At 46.8% G+C, this 12966-nt stretch overlaps 2 protein-coding genes across 6 annotated transcripts in view; both read left to right on the top strand.

Annotated features, from left to right (window-relative positions):
* LOC142466919 (uncharacterized) overlaps nt 1-12966 on the top strand; it is a 248109-nt gene that overhangs the window by 111869 nt on the left and 123274 nt on the right.
* Nucleotides 1779-12966, top strand: part of LOC142466912 (uncharacterized) — a 28215-nt gene continuing 17027 nt past the window's right edge. The window contains exons 1-3 of one of the 5 annotated variants that reach the window (XR_012788272.1): nt 1782-2286; nt 3499-3629; nt 8817-9008. The gene's annotated coding sequence lies outside the window, so the exon portion shown is untranslated. Of the gene's footprint in view, nt 2287-3498; nt 3630-8816; nt 9009-12966 lie in introns of those variants that run through there. The other 4 variants (XM_075572521.1, XM_075572522.1, XM_075572520.1 and 1 more) reach the window with 4 other exon arrangements.

The following is a 12966-nucleotide window of genomic DNA, read 5'->3' as shown; positions in this document are numbered from 1 at the left end:
AGGTCAGTGTCTGTGCGGGTCAGTGTCTGTACGGGTCAGTGTCTGTGCGGGTCAGTATCTGTGTGTGATGTGGAGGGGGAGTATTATGTGTGAGGGGGAGAAATGGGGGTGTGAGAGAGAGGGGGAGTCTCGCAAAGGCTGCCGACACTGGGGGGGATGGGGGCAATGGAACAGTTGTCTTGAGCCCCAGGAAAGCAGTCTATGGCCCTATCTGGTATGACCATCCTCATATCTCCCCCAGCACCCCTCATCATCACCCTCATATCTGAGTTGTGGGGGGGGGGTGATATGATGTGATGATGATCTCTGTGGGGGGGAGGGGGGGAGAGAAGATATGATGAGGATGATGATGAGGGGTGCTGGAGGAAATATGATGATGATGATGATGATGATGATAATGATGATTTTACCCGTGCGGCCCAAATCAGTTTTCTTTGGAGCAGTTTGGCCCTTCTCACTTTACAAGTTGTGCAGGCCTGCTGTACTTCTTCCCCTGTGAGGTTTATCAGTACACAAGAAAGAGACTTAGAAAATGTCTACAGGAAGTTCTGGCATTCAGTGACTTCACTTAAAGTAATGGGTATAGAACAGGTAAAAAACAGCATGACAGGTATAGATAAAGATATACTTTTATTGCAACGTGAAGATTATTGGATATTGACGTTGGATACAGTTTTTCCAAGAGGACTAAACGATAATGTATCCCTAGGCTGTTTTCTTACTGAACGATGATTCTTTACCTGCTGCTGTTGGAGTTCTCTGATTGGTGTATTGTTTGTATGTTTTCCTTTCGTTCATATCTACTATATATTTCTGAAAGCACTGTATGTCTGCATGGCCTGTGTCCCTAGCAGCAATCTCATTGGTCCCTTGGCCCGCCCGCCCCCGCACACCTCTCATTGGCCTGAGGCGGAGTGACGGCCAAAGGACACACAGGGACACACAGGGACACACACACACACCTCTCTCTCTGTCCTCTCCCCCCCCCATCACACTCGCCTCCCTCTCCACTCACCTCCCTCCACCTCCCTCCCGCTCAACTCCCTCCCCGGCGCAGGGACAGGCAGTGGGCAGGGCAGCCTGCCGCTGCCTCCACTCACCTCCCGCTCCACTCACCTCCCCGGCGCGGGACAGGCAGTGGGCAGGGCAGCCTGCCGCTGCCTCCACTCACCTCCCGCTGCCTCCACTCACCTCCCGCTCCCTGCACTCACCTCCCCGGCGCGGGGACAGGCAGTGGGCAGGGCAGCGGGCAGGGCAGCCTGCCGCTGCCTCCACTCACCTCCCGCTCCCTCCACTCACCTCCCGCTCCCTCCACTCACCTCCCCGGCGCGGGGACAGGCAGTGGGCAGGGCAGCCTGCCGCTGCCTCCACTCACCTCCCGCTCCCTCCACTCACCTCCCGCTCCCTCCACTCACCTCCCGCTCCCTCCACTCACCTGGAAACTGTATCCAACATGAATATCCAATAATCCTCACGTTGCAATAAAAGTATATCTTTATCCATACCTGTCATGCTGTTTTTTACCTGTTCTATAGCCATTACTTTAAGTGAAGTCACTGAATGCCAGAACTCCCTGCAGACATTTTCTAAGTCTCTTTCTTGTGTACTGATAAACCTCACAGGGGAAGCAGTACAGGGACTCCGATTACTGATGACATCACTTGCCAATGAATGTGGAAGGAGGAGTGAATGATAAGCACCGCCCCACTACTGGAATGGATGAAGGAAAGAATCACATCATCAAAATGGCAAAACGGAGCTCAGAGAAGGCAGGACAACGTGAGGACAGGAACCTACTGATGACGTCATAACATCGCGGGATTTGGAGAAGGAGATTTTGGAGCAAATGAGAATGGAGATCAGCCCTGTGCATCATCTGCAAGTGACGGATTGAGATTTAAGGAAGACAATTACACCCATCAGGGACCATTAAGGACACTTGCGGTGGGGTCTATATATGGAACTTTTCACATGTTATTTATTCATTGTGCCATTTGCTTCTGAGAAAGGCCCTTGAGGCCGAAACGTCAACTATTGGCTAATACATTTTCTATGCAGAAATCCGCAGTGCCCAGGTTATTTCCTTTCATACAGTATAAAGCAGGCTGCCAGCACCCAAAATAACCACAGAGAGCAGAAAGGGCAGGAGAGACAGAAAACCTGGACCGTAGTGAAAACCCGGCACGGATTGAGCAGAATCCTTACAGAACTACAGCCTGAAACCCTCTAAAAGCCTGTCCTGTTTCTACAACATCGTGGAAGTTTAGCATCTCCTGGAACCAACAGGTATGAAGCACCACAACACCAGATAGTGCAAATCTCCCAGAGGCGGGGAAGCAGCGCTATAAAGGAAAGGTATACAGGGATATACCAAATAAGTATACATGGGAAGGGTGTTGATCCAGGGAGTAATCTGATTGCCAATTCTTGGAGTCAAGGAGGAATTTAGTTTTCCCCTTATGAGATGTCATTGGATAATATGACACTGGGGTTTTTTTTTTTTTTGTTTCAATTTTTTTATTGTTTTGGAGAGACACAACAAATATTCAACATTGGTACACACATATTGTTCAAGTATTACCAGTTGTGTTTAAAACAAAAAAAGCCTCTACAATTCGTTATCAGTGCTTAAATAAAATATTCGTTTTAACATAGTCTTTGGGCCTCATGCAGAGAGCAGCGCTATTTAGAATTGGAGAGGGGAATAAAAAGAAGCTTTAATGGAGAGTTTTTTTCTCCATATGCAGAAAGGTCCGAAAACTGCATTTAGAATCCTTTCTGCATATGGAGAGTTTCAACCAGCGATATGAGCGCTGTTGAAACGTGTTGAAAAAAAAACGCGGTTTTTTTTTTCCTCCCCCACCGGCCGCCGACCTCCAGCTTCCAGCCAAGTTTTTTTGGCGGAGGTAAATAGAGAATTTCTCTCCATGTTATTTCTGAATATGGATATTTTTAGAACGGGAAATTTAGGTTCTTGCCGGTAGCTCGGCGAGAATCACACAAAAAACATGGCGCTTTTTTTTAAAACTCGCCAGTACCTGCAGTTCTACAGTCATTTCTCTCCAAAAAATGCCGCTATTCACCTTACCGCTGCTCTCTGCATGAGGCCCTTTGTGTTAATATGATCTGTTTCCACATCTTAGGCTGTGCTAGGGAAGCAGCCGCCTCCTTGCGTGACTCTCGTAGAATTTAGCAAAGAATAGAGAAGAACAGAGAAGAGAAAGAAAGGGGTGGGGGGGAGGGGGGAGAAGCCCATTTATCTAGTTTCTCTGTAGTTATGTCTATGTGTTCCTAATTGCCCGGCCAAATTTCCCAGATTTTGTGAAATTTGTCAAGTTTTTGGCTCAATTGCGCTGAAAGGAGCTCCATTTTTATTTCCCTTAGTCTCCGTAAAACCGTCTGTCTAGAGGGCGCGTTCACCTTTTTCCAGGCCGCTGCAATAGCACAGCGGGCTGCCGTAAACACGTGAATTGTCATTTTACTTTCCGCCGTTTCCAGATCTTCGATGGAACACTTAGCAATGGTAGCTCAAGTTTCTCTCTTCTAAGGACCGATGCTAGAGGAGAAGGAGTTGGAGTAGGAATCGGAAGCAAACCTGCCCCAGGTTTTTTCTCTGGATCCATAAGAAGGTATATACAGTATATATAGGATAAAGTATCTGTCTAAATTTAGCATAGGTTGGACTTGATGGACGCATGTCTTTTTTCAACATCATCTACTATATAACTATGTAACTGTGTAACTATAATGGATGAATCCTAGGAAATATTTGGCTCAACCTGTTAGCCAGGATTTTACTGTAGCTTTTCAGATCCGTATTAGCAATGAAATTGGGCTGTAGCTACCACAACATATAGGGTCCTTACCCTCTATAGGAATCACCACTATATTGGCTTTCGTCATCTGTGGGTAGGGTTGCCAGGTGTCCGGTTTTCACCCGGACAGGCCGGTTATTCTGCTGCCTGTACGGTATAAAATTGGAGGTAATACCGGACACCTATGTGTCCGGTATTACCATTGTTGCGACAGTGGCAGCATGAGGGCTGGCATGGTCAGTGGTGAGGGCGGCGCATAGTGCTGAGAGGGCGGCAGAGGCAGTGAGAGGGCGGCGGCATAGTGCTGAGAGGGCGGGCGGAGGCTGTGAGAGGGTGGTGGCATAGTGCTGAGAGGGCGGGCGGAGGCAGTGAGAGGGCGGTGGCATAGTGCTGAGAGGGCGGGCGGAGGCAGTGAGAGGGCGGCGGCATAGCGCTGAGAGGGTGGGCGGAGGCAGTGAGAGGGCGGCGGCATAGTGCTGAGGGTGGGCGGAGGCAGTGAGAGGGCGGCGGTATAGTGCTGAGAGGGCGGCGGCATAGTGCTGAGAGGGCGGGCGGAGGCAGTGAGAGGGCGGCGGTATAGTGCTTAGAGGGCAGGCGGAGGCAGTGAGAGGGCGGTGGCATAGTGCTGAGAGGGCGGCGGAGGCAGTGAGAGGGCGGTGGCATAGTGCTGAGAGGGCGGGCGGAGGCAGTGAGAGGGTGGCGGCATAGTGCTGAGAGGGCGGGTGGAGGCAGTGAGGGTGGCGGCATAGTGCTGAGAGGGCGGGTGGAGGCAGTGAGAGGGCGGCGGTATAGTGCTGAGGGCGGGCGGAGGCAGTGAGAGGGCGGTGGCATAGTGCTTAGAGGGCGTGTGATAGCAGTGAGAGGGCGGGCGGAGGCAGTGAGAGGGCGGTGGCATAGTGCTGAGGGTGGGCGGAGGCAGTGAGAGGGCGGTGGCATAGTGCTGAGAGGGCATGCGGAGGCAGTGAGAGGGCGGTGGCATAGTGCTGAGAGGGCGGGCGGAGGCAGTGAGAGGGCGGTGGCATAGTGCTGAGAGGGCGGGCGGAGGCAGTGAGAGGGCGGTGGCATAGTGCTGAGAGGGCGGCGGAGGCAGTGAGAGGGCGGTGGCATAGTGCTGAGAGGGCGGGCGGAGGCAGTGAGAGGGTGGCGGCATAGTGCTGAGAGGGCAGGTGGAGGCAGTGAGAGGGTGGCGGCATAGTGCTGAGAGGGCGGGTGGAGGCAGTGAGAGGGTGGCGGCATAGTGCTGAGAGGGCGGGTGGAGGCAGTGAGAGGGCGGCGGTATAGTGCTGAGGGCGGGCGGAGGCAGTGAGAGGGCGGTGGCATAGTGCTTAGAGGGCGGGTGATAGCAGTGAGAAGGCGGGCGGAGGCAGTGAGAGGGCGGTGGCATAGTGCTGAGAGGGTGGGCGGAGGCAGTGAGAGGGCGGTGGCATAGTACTTGGAGGGCGGCGGCATAGTGCTGAGAGGGCGGGCGGAGGCAGTGAGAGGGCGGTGGCATAGTGCTGAGAGGGCGGGTGGAGGCAGTGAGACTTCCATCTCCAGGTTTAGGTTCTGAAGCTCCTTCTGAGAGACTTTGAGATCTAAGTTAAGATGTAGGATAGTTTTCTTTGACATGTCCAGCTCCTCAGTGAGACTGAGAAGGTCCTTTCTGGAGACTTCCAGTTCTGTGCGGCAGCTGTTGATCTCATGATGTGAGGCACCCAGTGCTCTGTGGAGTGTATGAACCTTCTTCTGAGATACGTCTACGTCTGTCCGGACACTGTTGACATCCTGTTGTGAGGCATTCAGCTCTATGCGAAGAGTGTGAACCTCTTGCTGGAAGACTGTCATCTGCTTCAGTGCCTCCTCATACTTCTGCTTCAGCTTAGCCATCATTTTATCAGGTTGGCTCCGCTTTTCATCCATGGCGGAAATAGTAGCGTTTGCAGTATCTAGTTCAGTCTTGAGATCGTCCAATTTTGTCCTGGCCAAAGAGTGCATTGTGAGCACATCTTTCTGTAGCTTCACGTTATTTTTCAGTAGCTCTGCGTAATCATCTTTCTTCAGTTTCAATTGTTCCTGGAGCAGATCACAGTCACGCCTGGCATCCTTCAGGGCATCCCCAGGGCTGGTCAAGGGATCGTCACTCACTGGTTCCGGCTCCGCTTCCCTGGGATGGTTGGTTGAGTTTTTTCCACTATTAGCACCGGACAGACACTTCTTTGGGGTACACGACTTCTGCCTTGGGCCCTCTTCATATTCGGTCATCCGCGGGACGACTTCTCCATTTTTTTTCTAGGCTGCAGGGCATTTCGGACCCCCTTTTCCTCCAAGATCTGCAGATGTCTGTTCCTTCCACGGTAAGTGAAGAACCACTTTTCTTTTTTCGCCTTTTTGTATTGGATGACACTGTCCCCTTAGGGATACTGGGGTCTCCATCTTCATTTGAAATTTTAGCAGCGTCACTGGATCCACCTGGCTTTTCTTGCAACTGTAATAGCGGACGGAAATATTCGGTGATCCACTGCTCCCGCTCTTTCTCCCGCCGATCATATTCGTCATCATAGGGAGTGGTCTTTTCGGTTCGTACCTAGTTCAGGCACCCCCACCATTCTTGGGGTGTTTTGTGGGTGTGACTCGGTTTGGGTTCCCCATAAGAGATGTCTTCCTCCTCATCGGACTGGAAGGGCCACTCTTCCGTGGGGTAGGGTTCATTACAGGAACGCCGTATTTTGTCCTCCATTTTGGGGCTATCAGGTATATTTTTCTTCCTGACCTCAGGAGGTGCTATTGCAGCTGTTGTCACTGTATTTGCTAGAACCCCCAATAGTTGTAGTCATACAGGTGGGCATATTTTGCTTGTAGAGGTCATAGCTCTCACAGGCCTCTCTGAAGACTTTTCCTTCCCTTGGGTAAGTTTTACAACATTAGCATTACTGTGCATGCATTCATTCTCAACGTCTGAATAAGGCCTGAAGGGACACTGCTCCGTGTGGTGGGGTTATTTACACCAGGAACACATTTTCTTCCCTATTTTTACAGAGTCTGTATTTGACTTCAGCTGGGTGGCCATTTTAAATTCCCAGGGTTCTATTTCTTTAAATACAGTGCTTGCTAGCTACCCATTTTCTGGCTTCAGCAAAGGCATTTGCTTTACACTATTTACTTGCTATGTACAATCCCTCCGCTTCAGCAACAGAATTTGGTTTTCTGCTTGAGTTCAGTAATTTTCAGTCTCATCTTTGGGTATTATGGCATTCACACTTCACACTTTGGGGGCCTGTTTTGCTCCCAAGATACATAGGCAGAGTTTTTTACTTGCAGAAAAAAAAAAACCCATTCTTTGCAGTGGAATATTTCTTTCTCTCCCGGCAGGGTGACTCAACACTCAGCAATTGGCTTTGGAATACCTTTTACACAGTTCAGCAATCCCTTTTTCCCTGGTAAGGCAATTTTACACTCAGCGTTTGTTTGCTAAAAATTCCCCTGCTTCAGCACAGTCTTACATCAATTTTCACACTTTTCTTCATATACTCAATTCACAGCTGGTAGTCCTATGCGGTGTGGCAACCTTTATTTGCAAAATCCGGACCGCTCGCGGGTCACCATCTGTATTCACTGCTTCAGCGAAACTTTTGAAAACAACAAACACCTATCCCTTTTAAGGGCTGACTCACTTCTTGTACCCTGACTATGGCTGGAAGGCAAAACCCCTATTTCAATGACCATATTACACGTTGTGATAGGCAAATAAGGTTTTACCTACTTCAGCAGTCTCTCTCTCTCTCCTCTTGGGATTGGGGAAAAGAGTCCATCTGTGGTTTTGTAGGTTTCAGTGCAGTGTAAGTTTCCTGCCTGGGTGTGTATCCCTTTAATTCTGATCTCTGCTGCAGGTGAATCTTTGTTTTTGTTGCTCAGGTTTGTTTGCAAGACTGTATGCAGGCAAAAGCACACAAAAAAAATTCCACAGGCATTCTCCAGCCCTTTAAACTTCAAAGGCCACCTCTCATCCCAAATTTCTGACACGATATGTAGGAGGACATGTGCAGAGATACACAATGGAGACTGTTGTAAGGTGAAATTATAACAAGGCTTTACTGTGCCTGTCGCTTTAAACAGCAAAAAAATCAACATAAGCGCAAAAGTGAGCCAACCAAAAACCCCTATCTCGGCTTTGGAGACTATACAGTATATACATGTAGCTCAGCCCTCTTTGACTGGGTTGGTTAGCTAAGCTATTTACCAGCCCCAAATCATGGAGACATTTATCAATACACAGACATAGATAATAGACTTATACGGAAAAGTCTTATCTGTTAGCTGGGCTGCTGTAGGGGAAGCTTCTCTGCTCTCCTGGAACCGCACCCTTGTGTGCACAGAAAATGTCAGGCTCCAAGTTTAGAATCTTGTCCCCTTTTGTCTTGTGGTCAGCTTGTCGCTCAAGACATCTGCCCTTCCTTGGTTCAGCCCCGTTGTGGACTAAGGAATCTCTGCTCTGTCTCCAAAGTTCAGCTCAGGTGTGAGCTAAGGAGTCTCACTTCCTGTCTCAAAAGACAGGCTTTTCTAAGCCATCTAATAAGGCAGGTGGTGTTAGTTAATTGCCTACCAGCAATTAACCACCACACTGCTGGATTAGAGGCACATTTGTGAACAGGGATAAGTCCCCTGTTACAATCACCTTATTACATCAACCCCACTTTCTGTTTCTGCTTAGTTTAATCGGAAGAAAACTCACCTTTGTGTCACTTGTGTCATCGTGTCGGGGACTTTTAATTACAACAGTATTTTTATTATGTAATAAGAAAGTAGTCACTGGTGTGGCCTGTGGCCCCCATTCCTTTCAAACTGTGGTTACATACAAGTGAGCCATCGTATATACATTGCTCTCCATTAACTTCTGTTCACCTCAAAAACTGTAGAGAAGAAAGAAAAGACAAGTCACATTATTAACAACTTGTATCTTTTTTTCAGCTCTTCCTTTATAAAATAGACATTACTTTGAGACCTCACTAACTGTCCCAATTTTAGGTTTGTTAATTGTGTGAGAAACGTGGAAGAACAGAAACTTGTGGTGTTGCAGGACCACAGGAAAATCTACTACAGAACCTGCACTGCCATCTATTACTACTGCTACTGGAACACGTTCCTGCTACAACACCTTGTTACATCAACCCCACTTTCTGTTTAGTTCCACCGGAAGAAAACTCACCTTTGTGGCACTTGTCATCATGTCGGGGACTTTTTAATTACAACAGTATATATTTTTTTTTAGGTCCATACAAGCCAACAATTACGTTATGGTTGACAGCCATCATAATCCACATTGGATTAAAAATATTCCCAAGGGACAGTTCGTTTGCCTGAGAAGCAATTGTTCTAGTGATGAGGCTTTTGTGCCTCAGGCGAGCGATCTAAGAACCAATTTCTTTGAAAGAAAATATTCTTCCAATGATCTTGAACATACAGTATCCCAGTTTAAAAAATTGACAGAGCCTTTTGGAGAACAAAAAGAAAAATCCGATTTGGAATTGCAGTAATAAAATGTATTTCATCACACAGTACAATCAAATGGCCCCGAAAATCAGGCAAATATTTCATAAATATAATAATAATAGCATGTTTTTGTATAGCGCTGCTAGTTATACATAGCGCTGCTAGTTATACATAGCGCTTTATAGAGACATTTTGCAGGCACAGGTCCCTGCCCCGTGGAGCTTACAATCTATCAAATCTACGTAAGTACCAGCACTCACTGTCTAATAGCTAAATGATGAAAACAGTTGTAATGCAGAATAAACATTTAATAATAAAACAAACCATAAATAAATCAAATGTGTTTGTAGAAACCAGTATCACAAATGGGCATGTCACAAAGTGAGGGGTTGGGGGTGGAAAAAGGAAAAGGGGAAAATAACATGAAACACAAGGAATATACACAAAAAATGGAGAACGGCAAGTATGCTAGGGGGGCAACGTTTCGAGGGACTACCTCTTCATCTAGCCCATTCCCCCTGATCCAAAAGGTCCCAGAGGTACTTCCCTAAGCCTCCCTTCCCCTATAACTGGTCAAATCAGACACCCCTGAAAAAAGATAGCAAACATACAGTGTAGGCTAAATACAGCTAAACAGCTAATAGCAGGGAAGCAAGAATCCACTACAGTCAATGCCAGTAGTTCATGTACTACCAGAAACTGAGTGCAATGGTACAGTCAAGGCTGAACACAGCCTGCAAGAAAGCAGCTTGCAAAGAAGCACCAGGAGTCCACAACAGTCAATGTAAGATTAATGGCAATAGCAAATGAAGACAGTAATCAAACCCTGTATGAAGACAGTAATCAAACCCTGTGGTCTGCTCCTTGTGCTCGTGTGGAGTGCTGAGGGGATCACGAGCGTTTGTCCCGCCCCTTGACATAATGACGTCACTGCCGACGTACGTTTCGCTTAGGCAAAAGCTTTCTCAAGGCTCAAGCCCAGCTCGTGATCGGAGCGCGTCCTGGACCCATACTAACTCCCTAACAGAGAGTTTGTCTTAAGCATTGAGCTTGTAACCGGTATATTTGAGCAGTTAATCGTGGCACTGAGACACTAAGCATTAGCCAAAGAGTGTACAGCTACTAAGCAGCGCCACGTTTCCTGCCGTTTTATGCTACCAGTGCCTCTTGTTGATTTTATCGTCGTTCGAGTGTATGCACTACTTGTGTACTACAATTTTTATTTTTTCTACCTACTGGACCCATGGTCACTTACCTGTAGCAGATATACTCTACAAGATATCTGCGTGAAGGTAGAACTTAGTCAGTGTGTGTGAGTGCTTTAATACAGTTGTGGTGCTTTTATTCAGCAGCAACCACTCAGGGATTATGGCAGCGACCTGCTGATCTGGTTTTCCTTACTACTGGTGATCATGGTCTGTCCCTGCGAGAGTCTATTATGGTGAACACTTACCTGACATACTTACCTCTCGATACCTTGCGACCTGGTATATATAACACCACTCACCACTACCCTAAACTAGATTACTGACAGACACAGGTGATCATACTAGTGACCAATTACTACCTGACACCGAATCCAGTGGGTGTTGATTACATCTGGCTCTACCCTGCACATATCATCAAGGGTAGTAGCCCACACTATACACTTGAGACCAGGTATTTTTTACTTTCGCTGCGCTTTTTTGGCTCATTTGAGTCTCATTCACCCTGGTACTTAGCATCCATATTATTTTAATTTGAGTTATGACTCTAATAAAAATGGTTTTTAATGTACACATTCACACATCATTGTAGAGATATCCCGTCCTGGTTTTTGTACATTGTGCATCTGATTGAGTGCTCTCCATTGGGGTTCTTTTCTCTCCCAAGTATTACTGGCACATAGTACCAAGAGCTTCTATACCTGTGCAGCATGCACAGCCTGTAAGTTTAGTGTAAGTCCGACTACATTTATGTCCAACGTTACGTCCAACATTTATAAGATTAACTTTTACATGAATTGCCATTCAACTTTTGTGATCTGTTGCGATGTATCTGGTGAAGTGGGGACAGAGTAACAGCTTGCGCACAAGGAAAGACAATAAAAAAAATAGGTTAACAAGTATAATTACAAATGACCTTATGGATGAAATAAAGTCTAGGTGGTGTAGGACAAAATAATATATTAATTCACTCACACGGCCATGTGTGAGTGGTCTGTATATAAGTAAAATGCTCTGTGAAGATATATGCTTCTCTTCTAAGGCTCCCAATAGATAGAGGGGACTCGGGGTGAGAGGGTGTAGTAATAGACTGAAAATATATTTAAATTGAAAGACTCACACGCCCATGTGTGAGTAATCTGCACATCTGTTGCACATCTGTTGCAGAGTTTGGCACCTCTGTTACAGCAAATATTTCCTGATGTAGTACACAACCAAGCTCCTTTCTCTCTCGACGTAGGTCTCGGAAGTACAGAGACAATAGGGGTTTGTACCCGGTGGCAGGGGGAGTAGTGATGCAAGGTAACTAAATATATAAAGAGACTAGCACTCACATGACCAGATGTGAGTAGTGACACGTCATAAATGTGGTGATTGCAGAGTATCTTCTGTTGCAATGTGTTGTTTCCCCTCAGTGATGACAAATGGAGGAGAGGTGTTGTATTACATAAACACATAAAAGATACAAATAAGTCCATGAAATTACACTTGTAAGTAAATGGGGAGGCTCTACCGGAGTGCCTATCGGTCCCTCATGCAGATGCTCCACCATACCGCGTCCGGATTGCAAACCAGGAACTTTTAATATTACTCTTCAATGTATTGTAGTCACCTCTGGCAGTGAAAAGGTTACGCAGATTCTGTAGTGGCTTAATGAGCTTCTAGTGTTCTGTTGAAACATGTTGAACTTCAATTAGGAGGCAATTAGAATCAATGTTATTCTATTAAAACTTTTATTATTTTCAATTGTGAATGTATTATAAAACATTACAATGTAACTTCTTTTTTTCGTTAACAACTTTATAAAAAACAATTATATTAAAAAAAAATCATTACAAAATATATACACATTGTTTATTCAAAAGTATGAGTTAATTATTATTTATTAACCCTACAGCTTAATTTTGTGATTTACCCCTGTCGAACCTAATATGTGTGATCCAGATAGGGGTTCCCCGAAATTTTGCAAAATACTTCAAGGGTTCTTCCAAACAAATAAAAAGTGTGTGTGTGTGTGTGTGTGTGTGTGTGTGTGTGTGTGTGTGTGTGTGTGTGTGTGTGTGCCGAGCATGCGCATTTTAAGTGAAACTTCTTTGTCTTTTGTCACACACATTGTATTTGTGATGGTGATGTTTTAAATTCAAAATCAAATCAATTTCACTGACAAAACACAAAGAAGTGTGACTTAGAACGCACGTGCTCAGTGCTAATATATTTATATGAACTGTGAATTCTGTGCGCGCGAGACTCTGCATGTATGTGTCTGTGTGGCTCTGCGTGTGTGTGCTCGGCGGCTCACGGGGGGGGGATCGGGAGGGCTTGCTCGGCGGCTCACTACAGGAGCGGGAGGGCATGCTCGGTGGCTCATGGGGGGCGGGAGTTCTTGCTTGGTTTAAGGGCCCAGGGCTCACGACCGGCACGCCGCATCTCTCCCTTACCCTCCTCGGCGGTCGCCACTACAGTTCTGGGTTCCCGCCGAC

This window comes from Ascaphus truei, chromosome 15 (genome assembly GCF_040206685.1).
Source record: "Ascaphus truei isolate aAscTru1 chromosome 15, aAscTru1.hap1, whole genome shotgun sequence".
NCBI classification, from domain to species: Eukaryota; Metazoa; Chordata; class Amphibia; order Anura; family Ascaphidae; genus Ascaphus; species Ascaphus truei.
This window is presented reverse-complemented; position numbering and strand designations above follow the sequence as displayed.